The sequence below is a fragment of the Tenrec ecaudatus genome, chromosome 9 (genome assembly GCF_050624435.1).
Source record: "Tenrec ecaudatus isolate mTenEca1 chromosome 9, mTenEca1.hap1, whole genome shotgun sequence".
Classification (NCBI taxonomy): domain Eukaryota; kingdom Metazoa; phylum Chordata; class Mammalia; order Afrosoricida; family Tenrecidae; genus Tenrec; species Tenrec ecaudatus.
In genome coordinates this window covers 96,773,430-96,795,093 of record NC_134538.1, presented here as the reverse complement: position 1 = coordinate 96,795,093, position 21,664 = coordinate 96,773,430, and the positions used below count along the sequence as shown (strand labels likewise).

The following is a 21,664-nucleotide window of genomic DNA, read 5'->3' as shown; positions in this document are numbered from 1 at the left end:
AAAAATTCTTTAGCAATAACATTAGGGCAATTTACTGGATGGGTTTTTCAAGTCATGATTTATGCTTTCATACCAAGAAAACTAATACCGTGAAGTTTTTAATTGTGCGAAAAAGATGAGGTTTTCTATTCCTGTACAGAGTTAGTGTGGAAACTCACAGCAGGAACTCTATCCTAGCCTATACAATAGGCACTGTTTATAATCACGTATAAGCCAACCCGAATATCAGCTGAAGCACCTAATTTTACCACAAAAACGGCATTAAAAATGTGCTGAAAAAACTCGGCTTACACACGAGTATATATGGTATAAGTCAGAATTGACTCGGTGGCAGTGAGTTTGGTTCAAATACTGTCGAAAGAGCTGAGTAGGCAAGGACTGGACTGCTAATTGAAAGGCTGGTTGTTCAAACCCACAAACTGATCCACAGCAGAAACCTGACGTGATCTGTCCCCGTGAGGGGTTACAGCCTGGGACACACTCGGGACTGCGACGAGCTGGCACCGACTGATAGGGATGCTGGCCTTTGGGTTGGTCTGTCATAGCTACAGTCACAGTTTTTCTGCTTTTATATAATTGCAAAGTGATATGAAATACTTTATCCTTATTTGCTCTTCCCTTCAACCCCAGCACATTGTTTATGGCAGGGGTGTCATACCGGTGGCCCACAGGCCGCATGCGGCCCCCGAGGTAATTCTTTGTGGCCCACAATGCTCTAAAACAAAATGTAATGAAGGAATTGTGTTTATGGTATTGCCTCAATCTCCCTTAAGTGCTGTTTTCCTCACAACAATTTTTTTCTATTTTCATTTTGTGGGCCACCAGTTTGAGCCCCTGGTTTAGGGTAACAGCTCCAGGAGCCTGTAAACTAGGGCACGTTTCTCCCCGACGACACACAGGGCCGCCATGAATTGGACTCTATTCTGTAAAAGTCCAATCTGATACAGAGACCTGACCCCAGGAGGAGGTGTGGCTACAGCTACACTGAGCGAGGACCACGAAGCAGCCTCAGGCAGAGCGCTTTCCCTGCCCACTGGTTCGCGGCTGTAGGGAAGCGATGCTCAACCTGCTAATGCCTCTACCCTTTGATTAATACAGTTCCTCATGTGGTGGGGACCTCCCAACCAGAAATTTATTTTTGTTGCTACTTCATAATTGTCACTCAGGGGTCACGACCCACAGGTTGAGAACTGCTGCTGTAGTTGGATATGATGAGGGATGAGCTCATGACATAGAAAGGGGTCACCCTCTCCACCTCTCTCTGCATGACTACGTCCATAACTCTTGACAAAAGACATTATCCGCATATATTACCTAGAGCTGCGATATATTAATATATGACTATCTATAATTTTTGATAAATTGGCAAAGAATTATGGCAACTGCTACTTGCTCTTGCCTCACTTCCTTTGTATGGCACATATATTTGGCTCATAATGTCATTTTTCTAACAGTTTGATTACACATGTCTGTAGATGATATTTGAAACTATCGATGCAGGAGAAGAGAGTAAGATTAGCTATGCACTCACTCCTCACTTATTGACGATCTTGTTATCTGACACTTCACATTTGCAACAACAGTGAAAATGTGCTCTCCGACTGTTAGCCAGTCACGATGTATGTCAGACAACACCAAATGAAGAGGCGTGAGGCAGTAACAATACTGACTAGGACAGTCATGGCTACGTGCTCACTTGACTGGGCCATGGTTCTCAGTCTTTTGGCTGTTGTATAAAAATATAACTTGGTGGTTAGCTGATAATATACTCACGCTCTATTTTGTGCTCCAATGGGCTCACCTTTAATTTTGCACAATGATTATTTTCATATAAGATCTATCTTAGGAATCAGTCATGGTGACAAGGGAGGAGTGGGTTTATATCTCAAATATTGACAGTATAATTACTTTGTTCTAAAAATAATTAACAAATAAATGTCCTGAACTCATATAAAAAATAAAATAAATCCAGTTCTTGTTTGCTGCTGATAAGTATTGATTATATAATCCAGAACTTGCTGTGGGGCTAATTGTAGTGCTGGGGGAGGTGGGGTGGCTTTGCTTAAGGACTGTTTTGTGTAGTAATGTTTCAGGATACTGTTGCTTCTCTTGGCAGTTTACTCAACACCCATTTGCACCTGCCCTCCAACAGTACATTGTTCACAACGGAGAACAGGGAGCCTTCTCGCTCATTCTCCCTGCTGCTAATGTGCATCATAACAGCCACCAAAGTGCCAAGTGACTCATTTTGTTTCTTTCTAACATTAAAAGCACTTGCCTCAACAGTAATAGAAAAACATGTAAACAAAAGCTTTACTTTCTCTAAATATAAGACAGGACTGGCTTCGATGACAAACATTTCACATAAAAATGTCTTAAAGTTCCTAGATGCAGAAGAGACCTCAGTGTTTAGGAGCCCCCTTGAACTACAAATTAACTTCAGGTTTGATTTTCACTTGAAGGATTTACTGTTGGGAGACCACTTAACCTAGCAGCTGCGCTTACAGTGACCTGAATATTCTCCTCTGTGGTCTTTCAATTGACTAAAAGTGTCTAGAAGCTTTCATGTGATTATGCTGTTAGGTAATGGTTACTGTAAAAGGCAAGTCACCTGAGTATGCAATTGTGAGGAATTTGGAGCCGAGAGAAATTAATATCATACATAATGCGGGATACTATGCTATTAATTGCTAGTGATTTTCTTTGTGAGTTGAATTTTGTCTTTTGCTATATTTTGAATGAATCAGATAGAATAACCAGTCAACAATCTTGAGCAACTAAAAGTGAAGCAAATGCACAGATTCACATGGTAGAATTTCTGCAGAGCAATATGCTTGCGGGTTACATAGTTGTCTCACTAAACCAACCAAGTCAGCACTGAGACGATTCTTCACTATTGCCTCTCTGCTATAGATGTTCTTGTATCTATCTAAAGTTCTCTTAGCAGTAAAATGATAAAGATAGATAGCCAATGCGTCTCTTTGTGTGTAGTTCTACATTTTGGTGACTTTCATTATAGGTTGCCTTGTACGTAGCATAACTATTAATTAATGTAAATAACAGATACAAGTTGAAATGCTCATAAACTGTAAGTCCACTACAATGAAGGGACAGACTCAGTAAATCTTCCCGGGTTCCCGGCTAAAGTTAAGTTGGCTGCTTCTGAAACACGGCCTGCAGATTTGATTGAGAAATTTTGAGATATAATTTCTGTAGCTGTTTGTTACATAACAATGCTTACTGCTGATTTCATATTCTCCATTCAATTACTGAGTACCAAAGGCATTATTCTTCTATAATTTTACTATTTTAAAAAACTACTCACTAAGCACAGGTCCTAGTGAAATGTATCTTAGATATTTCAATGCCTCAGTGCTATATCTTGAACAAAACAGGCAATTTATTATTATATGATTTAAGGAGCTTGGTGGTACATTACTTAAGCACTTGGCTGCTAACAGAAAGGCCAGTGGCTTTGGAAGACAGATGAGGCAGTCTACTTCTATAAAGATTTTCAGTCTTGGAAACCATGTGGGGCAACTCTACCTTGCTCTACAAGTTTTCTGGGAGTTAGAACTGACTTGATAGAAGTGGGAAAATTGATTGAAAGAGTATTCAAGTAAGTGCAAATAAATATGTATTCTATGCTTCATGATTTCACTACAGAATGAGGGAGAGCGGGGATGGGGGGATGGAGAGGGGACCAAAATTCATTATAGACTCAAGACTTCTGTTTTCAGTGGTGTGGCTAATACACTATTGTGGAAAATGCCCCCATTGTATAATAGAGTTCAAATGCACATGGAGTATTTCTTCATGCCACTGACGAGTGACGTACAGTTTGAAAAGCAGGAGTAAACTTGCCGTGATAGAGCTTTGTTTTCTCCTGCACTTTTGTCAACCTGTGGATCACAGTAATTTCTGCATCACTTTTATCCAGTTTCTCCAATGGGACCATCTTCCAAATTAGGAGTAAAATAAATCATTCAAGGTATAAAACATTTTCCTCACAAGAGGAATTTTTCCCATTAATTTGTTAAAGTACGTGTATTTGTTCCTGTTTCACCCCTCTTTAACTCCTGGAAATCACTGACTTGTTTCCATTGCGGCATTTATGTCATTTCCAGAAAGCAATTAGGTTGAGTATTTTTATAAGTAGTCTCTTTGGAGTGGCTATTTCCCTCCTTTAGAATATTCTCTGAAATTTAATCCAGTTAGTTTATCTTAATGGTCAGTAATATGTCACCAATTTTAATATCAAATTTTAGATGAAATTATTTTTAATGTTAAAATAATATAGCATATGTACTTTTTAATGTGTGTATGTTTGAAAATATATATTGGTTCTCAAAATATTTTAAAACAGAGATCTCACACGCAGTATATTTCAGATCTATTTGTATAAAAGTATTTCCTTTATGTACTCAGATTAGGGTTCAAAAGTTGATAAAAATACAAAAATTCAATCATGCATTTAACAAAACAGCATAATATTTTAGAAACTCAAGTTCTTCTCATCTTGTAATTGTTTCTCTTTGACTTTCTTAGAAATCTGTCTTTTAATTTAAATAACCTTCCCCCTTTAACTATCTCATTTTATCCAGCAGAATGCAGATGTCACTCAACAATATTATCAATATTACCAAAAGTAAAATATTCCTGGAGATAATTCAACAATGAATGGATTTACAGAGTATTGTCAGAAATTCAAGCATGATTCAGAAAAGGTCTTGGAATAAGGAATATCATTGCTGATGTAAAAGTGATCTTGCTTGAAAGTAGAAACATAGCAGAAATATGTTTACTCATGTTTTATGGAGTATTACAAAGTCATTTGACTTTGTGGATCATAATAACTTATGGGTGAGAAAAGGAAGAATGTGAATTGCAGAACATTTGAATGTAGTTTACAGAATACAGCTGGACATAGACCAAGAAGCAGTCATTTGAACAGAATTAGAGGATATTGCATGGTTTAAATTCACCACACTATGCTAAATAAATAATTTCATAAATTGGACAATATGGAGACAAATTTGGCATCAGGTATAATGATACACTCATTAGCAATCTGCGACCCGAAGGGGCAACAGACTCCTTTACTGCAAGAGAAAGGACGTGAAGCATTTACTGAGGAAGAGCAACGACTACAGCCTCCCATATGGATTATGCTTCAACCAAAACTAAAGCAAAAGTCCTCAAAATCGGGCCAATAAAGATCATGATAAATGGAGAAAATATTGAACTTGTCAATTATTTACTTTCAGTTGGATTTATAATCAATGGCCATGGAAGTGACAGTTGAGGCATGTTGCATTTGGCAAATATGGTACAAAAAACCCACTTTAAAGTGTTAAAAAAGCCCCCCAAAAACCCGATACTACACTTGATCTTAGCGCAAAAGGATGAGAATATATTTATAGGTTTAGTATTAAAGTAGCACATGGCCACTGGGACTCTACTCAAGTAATCCCTCAATGCAAGAACATTTTGTTCCATTGAACTGGCATTCCATGATGCTAACCTTCCCGACATGATTGCTGAAGACAAAACAGGTGCATATGCAAAAGTGGTGAAGAAAGCTGATGGTGCCGGACAATCAAAAGATATAGCGTCTGGGGTCTTAAAGGCTTGAAGATAAAAACGTGGCCATCTAGTTCAGAAGTAACAAAGCCCACATGGAAGCACATCAGCCTGTGTGATCACGAGGTGTCAATGGGATCAGGTATCAGGCATCAAAGAACAAAACATCATATCATTGTGAATGAGGGGAGTGTGGAGTGGAGACCCAAAGCCCATCTATAGGCAACTGGACATCCCCTTACAGAAGGGTTCCATAAAAGAGACCAGCCAGTCAGGGTGCAGGGTAGCAACGATGAAACAAACAACTTTCCTCTAATTCCCAAATGCTTCCTCCTCCCACTATCATGATCCCAATTCTACCTTACAAATCTGGTTAGACCAGAGGATGTACATTTGTACAGATAGGAACTGGAAACACAAGGAATCCAGGACAGATGACCCCTTCAGGACCAGTGGTGAGAGTAGCGAATCTAGGAGGGGAAGAGCAAGGTGAGATATAAAGGGAGAACTGATGACATAACCCCTTCCCCGGGGGACGGATAGCAGAAAATTGGGTGAAAGGAGATGTCAGACAGTGTAAGACATGGCAAAATAATAATAATTTATAAATGATCAAGGGTTCGTGGGGGAGGGGTTAGGGGAAAGAGTGGGAAAATGAGGAGCTGATGCCAATGGCTCAAGTAGGAAGAAAATGTTTTGAGAATGATGATGGCAACAAAATGTACATATGTTCTTGACACAATGAATGGATGTATGGATTGTGATAAGAGTTGTAGCTGCCCCCAATAAAATGATTTTTAAAAACCCCTAGGATGTCACTTTAAAGTGCATCTCAGCGAAGCCATGGTCTTCTTGATAGCACTGTATACATGAAAGCCTGACAATGAATAAAGTAATCAAAAATAAATTAATAACTTTGAATTATAGTGTTGTAGAAGATATTAAATCTACCACTGCTGTTAGAGTAACAAGCAAATGTGTCTTGTGAGAATAGGACTTTTGCTTCTATGCAGTACACTCAGGTTCACGTCTCTGCAAAAGCACGATAGTATGATAATGACAAAATTTCAGTCAAGCTTCCCGACTCAGGCATTCTAGAAAGCGAGGCCTGACAAGACACTTCCAAATATTTAGCTAGTGAAAATTCTACGTCTCAGATGGTTCTACCTCACTTTGTACAAGGTCTCCATGAGTTGAGAAACAGCTTGATTTGAAATTTTACTAAAATATTTCAATAAAAATCTGTGCATTTAGGTTATGGTAAGAAGGGAGAATTCTTTCTCCTCTATTTTTCTCACCTAGATAGTTTCATTTCAACTTCCTCATTATGGGTTTTGATGAGAATGACAGAGGGGGGAGGAGAAAGGATATGGGCATTAACAGTATCATAAAAGGTATGGACTGATTTCCAAGAAAATGATCTCCCCTGTGTAAAGGGGAGATCTCCCCTAGGTAAGGGACTCAGCTTCCTAGGCTGGTTGTCGTCTGAGTCGAAGCCTTGTCAGCAGAGTTTGGAGAAGGCTGGGCCAATGAGTAGAAGTCAAAACGGCCTGCTGTGAGGACTCCAGCTCATGCATGTACAGATTAATTCTAAACAGAGTGTTCAAACATGTACCTGCAAACAGTGCATGACTGCAGACACATTCTCTCCGTAATTTGCTTGTCTTAGACTCATTAGGATTCCTTGCCCCCCAAAAAGTCTAATCAAAACGTGGCTAGAGAGGTGATAACTTGTGTAAAAGGGAAGGCAATATACAACAAGAAGGATGTTGGCAATAAATGATGGAGGCAGGGGAAGAAACTCTGAGAGTGAGAATTAACGACAACAGAAGTAAATACAATGATTATCTGTGATCAGATGCATGGGTATGCACATAATTTGAATGGGTATGGGAGAGAATGTGATAGTATACACATTTATGTGTATATTGGTTTGACAGAGAATAGTTATGTATGGATATTTGCCCTTGCTTTAAATATATGCATGCATGTGGCCGAGTATAAAGGTAGCAACATTACGGTAACTTCCAGACATAACCAAGCACCTTGAGAGAATGGGCTTCAAGGCCTAGGGGCTCAGGACGGTAGTCTTGGTGGACACCGATGAATCATAACATGATTCACAAAGACGATGCTCTATATCTTATTTGGTTAGTAGGAACCGGGGGCTTCAAAGCCAGTGAGTGGCCATCTAGTGTCTTCTTGTCTGGAGGAAAGAAGTATGAAAATGATGACACTTGGCAACAATTAGTCCTAGGACTCATGGGTCCTGAAACTATAAGAATTGGATGGTGCCTGGGCGTCTGGCTGCCATGACCAACTCTGAAATTAGTCATGTTAGAAGGTTCTGGACAGAGTGGGTGAAAGATGTGGAACAACACTCAAAATTCTGAAAAAGACCAGGCTTATTGGTTGGCTATATAGACTGGTAGTTGGCTATATAGACTGGTGGTTGGCTATAAAGACTGGTGGTTGGCTATATAGACTGGTAGAACTCACAACTGTGTGATCCTCAGTGACCCTTCTGGCCTGGAAAGGAGCTCCTTTCGATGGCACAATTTTCAGACAGACAGTAGATAGGTCGATAAGGCAAACAATAACAGTAATGAGGTACACACACTTTAGCATAATGGTAACCAAAGGGGAAGCATGGTATAGTCATGGTATAACATGATGTACTGATGCTGCCGTTAGAATAGGACCGGGTACGATCCAGTTGATGACAAGAAGCAAGGACAGAGTTCAGAAGAAGTAGGAAGGGAGATCTGGCAGCAGAAATCCAGGGAGGAGGTGTCCTAAATGACGTCATGTTGCAGGGAGGACGAATAATGTGATGAAACAAATGTGTATGAATTGTTGAATGTAAAACTGATGATCGGTTCTGTAAAGCTCCATGTAATTCTAACAAAATAGTTAAATATAATTGATTAAATAAAACACACACATGAAAACAAAATTCCATAATGGCTGCCAAGGAGAGCTGGTGGGCTAATTGAACTTACAGTAGGCCGGTCAGTTCAGAAGATTATGGAGTTTTTTGGATTGTTGCTGAGATTCCAAAGGGCTACTTTTGAGAGGTTTTTCTCAAAGGATACGTGATGAGCACAGGGGCTTTTTGTGAAGAAGGGTCAAGAAAACTGCATTTGTGGGCCAGGTCAGACACAGAGCAGCACCTCGGAGTTTCTCTCCCGTCGTTTCCATGCGCCTGCTCATCCATCAAGAGTAGCAAGGGCTGTTGCATCAGAAGTTCATCGGAAATCCACACCCAATCTACACTGCAGCCTGGTCTTGCATTTGCAAACTCACCTACTCCCAAACGCTTCAGAGACTACCGAAATGGAACCCAATTTGCCATCTTGTAAGGGTGCCTAAACTGCTGCTTTGACGTAGTACAAATCGAAGAGCAGAGAATTTTTTAGGGAAGGTTAGACAGATTCAAAACTGTCTTCAGAAATGTAGAGACTTAGACTGAGGATATGTCAGGAGACATTTTAAAAATATTTTGTGGACTAAAGGCTCTATGATTTGGTACAATACCTTTGACTAACCCTTGTCACACTGCACTTGCTTTCAGCTTCCCCTCTGTTTAAAAGTGCCAGCGAGAGTCCTGCTGGAGTTCCTTCCTAGCTCTCCAAGACATCGACTTAGTCCCAAAGCGGCTAGATCTTTCTTTCAGTCTTACATAAATGTCATTTTGCTGCTAGGTGCCGTTGAGTCCGTTTTGAGTCACAGTGACCCTGTGCACAACAGAACCAAACACTGCAAGGTCTGGGCCACCCTTACAGATATTCCTATGCCCGAGCCCCTTGATCAGCCCGTGTCAATCCATCCCGCCGAGGGCCTTTGCTCTTTTGCACAGTTCTTCCACTTCAGCAAACATGATGTCCTTCTCCAGGTGCTGGTCTCTTCTGACAATATGACAAACGTATGTTAGACGAAATCTTCCTCTACTTGTCCGAGGACAACCAAGTCCTTACTTTTTCCAAAACGTAACAGTTTGTACTTCCAGCAGTCCATGGTGCTCCGCATATTCTTCTGCAGCATCACAATGCAAATGAATCACAGCATATGATGCAATAGAGAATACCATGGCTTGGGTCAGGTGCGCCTCAGTTCTCGAAGTAACATCATTGCTCTGACGCGCTCATGAGGTCTCGTGCAGAAGCCTGACCTAATGCAACATGTCTTTTGATCTCGGGACCGCTATTTCCATGAGCACTGATAATGGATCAAAGCAAGACACAATCCTGGATGTCAATCTTTTCTCCATTTATCATTCTTGGTCCAGCTGTGAGGATTTGGGTCTTCTTTACACATTGAGTGTAATCCACTCTGAGGGCTACAAACTTTGATCTTCATCAACAGGTTTTCATTTTCTCCTCACTGTTGGTAGGTAAGATTGAGTCCTCTGCTTCTTGCAGGTTGCTAATAAGTCTTCCTCATCAAGTTTTGCTTCATATAAGCCAGCATCTCTGATAAATTGCTGAGCACACAGACTGAACAAGTATGGTGACAGGATACAACCCTGATGCACATTTTTCCCAATTTTAAACCAGATAGGATTCCCTTGAACTGCCTCTTGATCCATGCACAAGGTCTTCATCAGCATAATGAAATGCTCTGGAATTCCATTTTTATCAAAATTATTGTGGTCCACCCACATACCTCTGCACTGTCTCTGAAACACAAGGAAACATCTTTCTGATATTTTCTGTTTGAGCCAAGGTTCGCCTGATATCAGCATTGATATCCCTTGTTCCATGTTGTTTCCTGAATCTAGTCTGAACTTCTGGAAGTTCTGTGTCAATGAACTGCTGCGACTGTTGTTGGATGGTGTACAGCAAAATCTTACTTACATTTTATATCAGTGATAGAATTCTATAGTTTAAGCATTCTGTCAGGTCGCCTTTCTTTGAAATGAGCACAAATATGATTTTCTTCCAGTCAGTTGGTCAATAGCAGTCTTCCAAATCTCCTGGCGTAGATGAGTGAGTGCTTCCAGTGCTTCCGCTTGCTGAAGCATTTCCATGGCGATTCCATTAATTTCTGGAGACTCGTTTTTGGCTAGTGCATTCAGTGCAGTGTAAACTACTTTGTTCAGCACAACTGGTTCTTGCTCATATGCTTCCTCCTGGATTGGTGGACTGTCACTGGGGTTTTTGTTGTTGCTTTTGTATACTGACTGTATATTCTTTCCTTCTCTGGTTCCTTCAAGGATTGTTCAATATTTTGCCTATAGAATCTTTCTGGATTGTGACTAGAGGCTTGATTCAGTTTTCTGTGTTCATTCAGGAATGCTGAGAATGTTCTTCCCATTTGGTTTTCTAATTCTAGGTCCTAGTACATTTCCTTATAATATTTGGTTTTGTCTTCTCAAGCTGCCCTATGAAATCTTCGACTCGGCTCCTTGCCTGCATCCTTTTTCCCCTTTGCTTTAAATACTCTACAATTAATAACAAGTTTCAGAGTCTCTTCTGACATCCACTTTGATATTTTCTTTCTTTCCCGTCTTTTTAGTCATCTTTTGCCTTTTTCATGAATGATGTCCTCACATAGCTCATCAGGTCCTGTCATTGGTATTCAACGCATCAAACCTGTTCGTGAAGTTCTCAGACTTCAGGTGGGGTAGACTCAAGTTCGTATTTTGTCTCTTGTGGATTTGGTTTAATTTTTTCCAGCTTTATCCTGAACGTACCTATGAGGAATCAATGATCTGCTCCACAGTCGGCCCCAGATCCGTCCACAGGGGCGACTGCGCAGCAGGCCACAGTCCATGGAGCAGAATCCTAGCGCATTCCAGATCTCTATCTGAAGTCGTGAAGGCTGAGGCCATAGGCATCAGAGACTGCGGCACAGAGACTAAGGAACACAGCAAGAGAAACATCCTGGAGCCTCTGGGGCTGTGAGGCAGGGGACCAGAGAGAGGCTCCGTTGCTAGGTGAGGAAAGGTGCTGCTGTGATCAGGAGTTGGATTCCTTTTGTACGCGGGAATTCCTGGCCTTAGTGAGTGGATGGAAGAGTATGGAGGAATCCAAAGCACCTCATACATTAGCTCCACACAGAAGGAGAGGCAGAAATTGATTCAGGAAAAAGTTAATCTTCTGGGGAAAAAACAGGGTCACTGAAAGATTTCTGGAAGGTCCACTCCCACGGTTTTACATGACTCATGTTACCATGGTCCACTCCCCTATGTGACTGAAAAAGAGTTTATTTCTTGGAGGGGAGTCGACAATGGTAACAGGAGTCGGTAAAGCCCATGAGAGTGGACCTTTCGGGAATCTTCATTCTGCTGATGGGGCACGACTCAAGGTAAAGAGAAATAGCTCCCCCCCCAATTTTCTAATGATTAGAACTTAGAATGCATGAAGTACAAATGTAGGGAAATTAAACACGGTCAAAAATGAAATGGAACACATGAAAATCAATATCCTAGGCATTAATCAGCTGAAATATACTACTGTTGTCCATTATGAATCAGAAAATTATATGATTTTTTATGCTAGGAATAACACAATGAAGAAGATCAGTGAGGCATTCATTCTTACAAAGGATCTTGCTTAATCCATCATGAATTACAATGCTATGTGTGATCTATCCACCTTTAAGGAAATCCAATCATTACAACAATTATTCAAATTTATGTGTCAACCACAAACGTTAGTGAAGAATTTTACAAACAACTTTAGTAAGACATTGATCAAACATGCAATCAAGATGCCTCGATAGTTATTGGCGAAGGGAACACAAACATTGGAAACAAAGAGGAAGGACTAGTGGGTGGAAAATAGGGACATGGTGATAGAAATAAAAAGCAGGCAACCACATGATAGAATTTTACAAAACTAATGACTTGTTCATAGTCCAAACCTTGTGCAACAACACGAAATATGGCTTCCCCAGATGGAGTACACAAAACTGAAACTGACTACATCTGTGGGAAGACACATGGAGAAGTTCATTTTAGCAACTAGAAAATCCGCAAAGGGTGTGATATCTGAAAGGGCCCGCCTCTTCCTTGAAGCTTTGATGCAGGTTTCCCCTATAGCTGTGAGCTTTCAATCATTTCAAAGGGAATTGTAAACAGAGGTTCATCTGCCTGGGCTTACAATGCGATGTCAACTAGAAAACCCTCTCTCCATGTCTTGATTGAAATTAATTGGAATCAAGCAAACAAAGGCAAGATAAATTCTCTCACTGAATCGAATTCATGTAAGGTGAGATTGTCCAAAATATTAATCTTCTAGCTTTACTAGCTAATCACCATTAGGATTTAAATTTCACAAAATGTATCAACAGTTTCATGGCAACATATCTCTGCTAACACAGGAATGTGCCATCTGGCACAACACGGAAAGTACAGAGTTTTGGTTTTGTTTATAAAAAGGACATTTCCAGAGGGATTTAAAAAGTTCCTGGTATCCAAGCGGAAGGCGAATTTTGAGAATGATGAGGGCAATGAATGTATAAGTGCGCTTTACACAATTGATGTACGTATGGATTGTGATAAGAGTTGTATGAGCCCCAATAAAATGATCTAAATAGGGAAGAACACAAACACAGATGAGGCACAAATCGACAAATGGGATATACTGAAGATAAAACACATGTGTACATCTAAAGAATTCACCAAGAGAGTAATAAGAGATTCCACAGACTGGGAAAACATCTTTAGCAATGACACATCAGACAAAGGTCTTATTACTAAAATCTACAATACTCTGAAAGCTTCCAAAAAGAAAAAAACCAATAGCCCACTTGAAAGGTGGGCAAAGGACTTGAACAGAAATTTTACAGGGACAGAAATCCGAATGGCCAACAAACATATGAGAAAATGTTCCCTATCTTTAGCCATAAGAGAAATACAAATTAAAAAAACAATGAGGTAACACCTAACACCGTCAAAGGTAGCCCAATTCAAAAAATCAGAAAGCAACAAGTGTTGGGGCTGTGGGGAGACAGGAACTCTCATCCACTGCTGGTGGGCCTGTAAGTATGTACAGCCACTATGGAAATCAATCTGGCGATACCTAAAACAGATGGAAATAGAGTTACCATATGACCCAGCAATTCCCCTACTGGGCATATACCCAGAAGAGGCAAGGAACAAACCAAGACCAGACATCTGTGCTCCAATGTTCATTGCGGCACAGTTCACAATTGCAAGGAGTTGGAAGCAATCCAAATTTCCATCAACTGACGATTGGATTAAAAAACTGTGTTATATACATACAATGGAGTACTACACATCACTAAAAAGCAGTGATGAACGTATGAGGCACATGGCATGGGAAGAACTGGAGGAAATCATGCTAAGCGAGGTAAGTCAGGCACAAAAGGACAAGTACAACATGAGCCCGCTGAGGTAAGTATAAAAAAAATTTTTTTAATTAAAAAAATTTTTTAAACTATTTTTTTAATGCAAAAGTGGCATAGGGGAAAAAGCTACTGTATACAAACATTTCTGGGGTGAAGACTGTGTAGTATGGCAGAGACCAGATCAAAACCAGGGATGCACATGGTAGACAATGGTGGAGGAGGTGGGCAAAGGAAAATAAAAGGATGAATATAAGGAAGAAAAGGGAAGTGGGGGCATGGGGCACTAATCCACCCAAGGGGAGGGTATTGTTTATATCTCCACAGGGAAAGTGGGACCAGACTTCAACCCAGTGCCGCAAGGTGTGAATGCAATATCCCGGCGTGGAGTAGGGCCCAGCACCAAAAATTAAGTGGATTCCTGCCCCTCCCCCGAAAAGAATGTGTTTCAAAGGATGACATTGATTCTGCAGCTCCGGGAGATGGACATGTCTGATCAGAGCACACGGGAGCAGATGAAGGGGCAGGAGGAGACAGTGGAACACAGCCTGGCCCACGAGGCCGTGAGGATGATGTTCCTGAGTAGAGCAGCCAGTCCACAGAGAGAACAACATGGCTGGCCCTACTGTGAGACATGATGCCCCTCAGTGACTAAGGGCAATACAGGGGACGGCACCGGAGACACAGTGTGGGAATTGCACCTGACCTGATCCCACCACACCGAGGCAAAGCACTGGGGGAATGCAGTGGAACCGCAGGGGAATGGAGTGGCAAGGTCCCCAGGGAATGCTGAAAGTGGACTTTGGGGCCAGGGCGTTGTGCCCCAACAGACTGGACTGGAAAATGCTCCTAAGGGCCAGCAAACGATCCTTGAACGAACTACAAGCCTTTCTTTTGTGAAGTGTTTTGTTTTGTTCTTTGTCAGTGGTTTGTTTATGTTGTTTTATTCTCTGGTTGTACACTGTTGCTTTGTTTTCCTGTCTTGTTTTCGTGCATGTTAGTGTCTCCACAGGTCTGTCTGAATAGGACAGGCTGGATGAACTATCTGGAGGAAAAACAATAGGACAGACAGTTCCGGGGGGACAGACAGATCCAGGTGGGGGAGGGGGAGGAGGGTAAGGAAGTGGTGTTAATAAATACAGGGAAAAGGGAACAACATGGGACCCAAAATGGTAGTGAGGGGAGAGTGACAGGCCTGATGGGGAACGATCAAGGGTAAGGTTGCGTAGAGAAGAGTTATAGCTGTAGCCCAGGTGGGGACGGAGCATGGTGGTGGGGCAGGAGGAAAGTCAAGGGAGAGGGAGGAAGGAGCTGGGAGTCAAGGGACATTTATGGAGGTCTAGACAAAGACGTGTGTACGTGCAAACATATATATGAGGATGGGGAAATAGATCTAATTATCTACATTTATAGGTTTAATATTAAGGTGGCGGAAGGACCTTGGGCCTCTACTCAAGCACTCCCTCAATGCATGAATACTTTCGTTTATTAAATTGGTACTCTATGATGCTCACTCTCCCGACACAACTGCTGAAGCCAAAGTAGATGAACAAGTAAATGTGGTGAAGAAAGCTGATGGTGCCCGGCTATCAAAAGAGATAGTGACTGGGGTCTTAAAGGCTTGAAGATAAACAAGCGGCCATCTAGCTCAGAAGCAACAAAGCCCACATGGAAGAACACACCAGCCTGAGTGAGCGAGTGATCCCAAAGGGATCAGTATCAGGCATCAAAGAACAAAAAATCATCATGTCATTGACTGCACACCTCCATGATAGGATCGCTGAAGACAAATGGGTGCATAAGCAAATGTGGCGAAGAAAGCGGATGGTGCCCGGCTATCAAAAGAGATAGTGTCTGGGGTCTTAAAGGCTTGAAGATAAACAAGCGGCCATCTAGCTCAGAAGCAAAAAAGCCCACATGGAAGAAGCACACCAGCCAGTGCGATCACGAGGTGTCAAAGGGACCAGGTATAAGGCATCATGCAAAAAAAAAAAAAAAAGAATATGTTTGTGTGTATATATATATATGTATGTATATATTTTTATATATACCACATTGAATGAAGGGGGAAGTGCAGAGTGGAGACCCAAGGCCCAAGTGTCGGCCACTGGAGATCCCCTCATAGAGGGGCTTAGGAGAGGAGATGGGTCAGTCAGGGTGCAAGGTAGTACCGACGAAGAGCACAGCTTTCCCCCAGATCCTGGATGCTTCCTCCCCCCAACTACCATGATCCGAATTCTACCTTGCAGGGCTGTATAGGGCAGAGGTTGTACACTGGTGCATATGAGGGCTGGAGGTACAGGGAATCCAGGGTGGACGATACCTTCAGGACCAAGGGTGTGAGGGGCGATGCTGGGAGAGCGTAGGGTGAGTGAGTTGGAAAGGGGGAACTGATTACAGGGATCCACAATGTGACCTCCTCCCTGGGAGAGGGACGACAGAGAAAGGGGGGAAGGGAGACTCCGGATAGAGCAAGATATGACAAAATAACGATGTATAAATTACAAAGGGCACATGAGGGAGGGGGGAGCGGGGAGGGAAGGGAAAAAAAAAGAGGACCTGATGCAAAGGGCTTAAGTGGAGAGCAAATGCTTTGAGAATGATTGGGGCGGGGAATGTATGGATATGCTTTATACAATTGATGTATGTATATGTATGGATTGTGATAAGAGTTGTATGAGTCCCTAATAAAATGTAAAAAAAGAAAAGGGAAAAGAAAGAAAGAAAAGAAAATGATTAGGGCAAAGAATGTACCGATGTGCTTTATACAATTGATGTATGTATATGTATGGACTGTGATAATAGTTGTATGAGCCCCTAATAAAACGTTTTAAAAAAAGTTCCTGGTACAATAATATGAAAAGATAATGGAACATGTCTTCAAACTTTTGGAAGCTCTCACTGAATAATCTACAAGAAACCCATGGCCGAATTCTTTAACATCCCACCAACTGACTCTAATTTTCACGTCAACTAGGAAAACAGCATTGATAGATGCTGTAAATAAAAACAAGCCATTTTTAACCTATGTGCTATCCAGAACAAAATGAGAGAAAAGCTTAGCAGTTAGACTTTGGCAGAATTAAAAACTTTTGTTTTAAAAGTGAATAATGAAAAATAATCTCACCATCTAATGAAACAAGGTCTGCAGCTATCTGCACTTCTCTGCATGTCCTCCATGAGTGACGGAGCCACTGAAAATGCAATTATTCTGATGGACATGCCTGCTGAGTCAGCGAAGAGAGAAAAACCTCTATGTACCTACGTGTCATTCAATATGTGGCTTATTTTATCAAGTGCCTGTTATTTTTCTGGAGGAAAAAGTCTATGTTAATCTTGAATTCACTCTTGCCATTATTACTGTCTGACCACAACTCATTTAGAAACCAAATTTCGTTCACACGAAATTTTCATTGATCAAAATGTTGCTTATTGGTCCAGTTGTGAGGAGTTTTGCTTTCATTACGTTGAGAGGTAATGCACGTTGACGGCTACAGTGCTTGCTTTTCATCAGTAAATTCCAGGTAACAGCATTTTTACAGTTGATTGTTAATGAGTCCTCCTCCCATCCAGATATCACATCCCTGTTCATAAAGGGGACTCACTTTCCAGGGAGATATGTTCAGCAGACAGATTGAGCATCCATAGCGACACAATACAACACTGACACGTACTTGCTTAACATTAAAACTTCTTTTTCAATTGTGAGTACATGCAGTCATTAGTGGGGGCAGACGTAAGGTGAAGGCACGTTTTAAGAAAGGCACCCCTAGAAATGTGCTGAAAATTCTGATGCACTACCTTGGACTGGAACCCAGAAGCACTTAGGAATATGGATCATTTGCAGGCACTTCACAGGGTCCTGATGCTGGTAGTATGCTAACAACCCTTTCAAAATTATAGTATTTGAGGATTAGAACTGAAGGTAACCACAAGATGCTCGCTAGTACTGTGGTACTACATGCTTAATGCCTAATCAGGAAAGTGTCTTGTACCTTGAGTACAGGGATAGTGCAAAATTACTTGCTACTGGCTTTGGCTATAGAATAGTAAGAATCATTTCTTCAGTGATATTTTATTTTTTAAACTAGTGATGTGTTTCTGAACATTTTTAAATCCATATTTTTATTCATAACAGCAGAAACTCTACAAATATGTTTCCAAGCATATAACACCGCTCCTTTAAATAAAACTGCTTGGGAGAATAAACTAGAAAATCTGAAACATGTCACTGCAGAAATCAAAGCACTATATGATATTCTTCTGGGAGTTGGAGGTGGGTGATCGCCTCGATTCTCTTCTGTAGACTGAGCTTGTCTCAGGCAAAGGGGATAAAATTGTGGCTACCTAGGAATGTTCCCCAAATCAGGTGGTCCTGTTTATCTCCTCAAACTAGCTCTAGGTTTATCTGTAGCTGTCTTAAAAAACCATATAGTGCTTGATTCCACATACTCTAGGAAGAAATTCCACTGGTTTCTGCAGCCCTGACGTTCAGTGCCTGTAGAAAAGTTCTTCTCAGCTTTGCCTGTACATTGGAATTACCTGGAGAGATTAAAGAAAAAAAATACTGATGCCTAGAATCCTCTCCTTGACAAGTTGCTTTAATTGGTTTTGGCTAAAGCCCGAGTTTCAGAATTTTTAATAGCTCCCAAGGCAATTCAAATAAACAGCTCACGTTACAAACCACAGCTCCAGCAGGACCCCCGCATCTCCATTCGGAATTCAACACTCCAAGTAGGCAGGGCCCCCGGACTTTGAAGACAGCTCTAACCAAGCCTTCTTTGAGCCTCCTATCCTTCTTTCCACCTTTCTTTCTCAAACCAGCAAGGATTTCCTTCTCCTAAAATGTTTTACTTGATGCATAATGAAATGTTACAGACGTGTCTCAGGGCTTTTGTGTTGACCATTATTATGATTATCAACCACCCCCTTTTAAAATACTCTGTGGTAAACTCTCATGATTCAACCTTTAGATCTCAGTGTTATGGCTTTTCCATTGAGGTGTTGGTCACCTTTTAGCCTTCATTCCAGGAGCCCCGCTGTCACAACGATTAGCTATGCAGTGTGCTGCTAACTACAAGGTCAGCAGTAGGAAACCACCAGACACTGAGAAAAGCAGTGGCCTTTGTTTTCTGAAAGATGGACAACCTTGGAAATGCACTGGGGCCCTCTGCTCTGCCCTTCCAACTTGTGATGAGTCAGCATGGACAACCAGTAAGAGGCTCCATTCAAAATCACATTATTTTGCTATTTATTTCATGTTTTTATTTTAATGGTAGTTTTAATGCTAATGCCATATTAATTTTTGTCTCAAAACTTATTTGCAATTTAAAAACTCTACAGCTTAAGCTTTCCTTATTAAGTACCTGTTTTTATAAAGTTGTTTCTTGTTCTTTGCCCTGGGTTAAAGTAGATGGCCTCAAGCAGATCAGAGAAGTCACAACTGGAGAAGGCATTCTTATCTTTTCTCGGGACTGGGGACCTATTACAACCAGAGCTCTCTGGAAAGAAGGATGGATGGTTGGAGCTTCACAGATCTTTTGTCTATAGCCTCAAAATAAATCAGGATAATTTTGGAGGAGGGTAAGCACTTAGGTCCTGAAAGCCACTTACTAAATCCCAATGCCAAGCTGTAATAGAAGGTCTTCTTCCCCACCAGATCTATCCTTGAATCCTATTTAACAAAGCAAAGGAATAGAGTTTATTTGAAATCATGGGCCCTATTGTATAGCTTCTACAATCTGTCCGTTTGCTGCCCTGCGGTGGCTTACGCATGGCTATGAAACTGGAAGCGATGACACGAGTAGCTCAAACACTAGCAGGGTCAGCTAGTGTGGATGCGTTTCCATAGAAGTTCGTGACGAAGACAGAGAAGAAAGGGCTTGTGAATCCCTTCTGAAAATGAGCCTATGAAAATCCTCTGGATCATAACAGAACATTCCTGATAACAAGCCATCAGGACTAAGGCACAGGGTGAGAAACATTCATTCTTAGGATTACTTTGAGACCGAATTGGTTCAACAATAACTAATAAGCTAAAAGCGTAGGGCAGGTTTTTAAGCCTTTGCTTAGCATAGTTGTAAGAGCAGTACTTGATTCTTCATTGAAAACTTTTGCAGTTTCATCCAGAGAAGGAAACAGGTTTGTAGAGACGCTAACAACTTGTAGATCACATGACTCGGGTATTCTGCTTTGAAATCTATGCTCTTTTAACTGCTTGTTGTAGATTCTCTCTCTTCTCGTTTCTTTGAAAATGTTCGACATGTACATTGTTGAGAGATATTTTTACAGAAATATTACCGTGGTTTTCCAGCCATTTAAAGACATTTTGGCATTTCTCCTGGCCTTCATGGTCACTAAGGAGATAGCAAACCTCATTTGTATTTTTCTTCACAAATATTCCCTGTATATTTAAATTTGTTTGCTTAAAATTTTAGTTTTCAGTAGTTTGGGGGCTAAAGCATGATGATTTTTTTTTTATGTTGATCCTATTGGGATTTGTCTCTTAGGTTTTAAATCAATACTTTTTGTTCATTTCAACAAACTTCAAGAATTTGGGGGCCATTATTTCTTTAAATATTTTTTCCTACAGATTATTTCTCTGCTACTCTATTTACATACATGTTAGAATACTCCATGATTATGCTACCAGTCACTAAAGCTCTATGTTTTTTTTTCCAATCTGTTCTCTCTGGGTTCTTCAGATCCAGTATTGTTTTATTGTGCTGTCTTCATTAGCCTTTTCTTCTGCTTAGATCCAAGGAATTTAAGATCCTCAACTCTTTCCTATACAACCTCCAAATATTACACTCATTTATTGCATTTTCACTATAGACTTTCATATTTCTCACTACTGCAATGTCTACATTCTTACAATATCTATGACTTATCATACTTGCCCTTTGCTTATTAGTCAAAACAATATTTTCCTCTAAAACCTTGGCATGATGTATAAAAACCCCAAATCACACTCACTGCCATTGGGTCAGAGTTACCCAGAAAGATGGGTAGAATCACCACTGCGGGTGTCCCGGGCTGTAACTTTTTATGAAAGTGGAAAGCCTCATCTTTCTCCTATGGAGTAGATGGTGATTTCAAACTGCTGACCTTGCAGTTAGCAGTTCAGCACTTTATCCACAACGCCATAGGGGCTCCTGGAAATACATATACAACTCCTTCATTATTCTGTTGGCTAATTCAAACATGGAATCATCTTGGCATGTACTGACAGTATTTTCCCTCGAAATTGGGGTGCATTTGAAATTTGCACATGTAATTTACTCTTGCAGGGTGGGCTTGTGAGTGACTCAAGATGCAGAGTTTGAATTAGGTCATCTTCCTGTGTATGGTGTTAATTCTTTTTCCCACTCCGTTAGTCTAGCAGAGCTTCCTCATCCTTTAAGGCTTGGTTTCATTTGCATAGTCTTGCTGATCTATTTAAAGTTTGAACTTGGCTATGAGGACGTTCCCTCACTCCTAAAACAAGTTCTTTCCGCAGTTTGAGGAGCTAAGCCCCTCAACACTAGGAGGGCCGAGACTCTCAGCCCTGCTCTACCAAGCCTATGACAAGTTCCCTCCCGGTTTTGCAGCCCAGGACCTTTGGTCTACCTCACAGAGGTGTGCTGAATGTGGGCAGTGTATCCCTGGGCCAAGGGTCCAGGAGAGTCACCACACAGACAGCTGGATTCTATACTCCTGTCCCCTGACCCCTATCCTCATGCCAACCCCTTTCACTGGATCCTTCTGTGGAATTCCTATAGCCCAGAGC

General features: G+C 41.1%; 1 protein-coding gene across 1 annotated transcript in view; it reads right to left on the bottom strand.

The window, feature by feature from the left end:
* THSD7A (thrombospondin type 1 domain containing 7A) overlaps positions 1-21,664 on the bottom strand; it is a 301,694-nt gene that overhangs the window by 165,299 nt on the left and 114,731 nt on the right. The window lies entirely within an intron of this gene.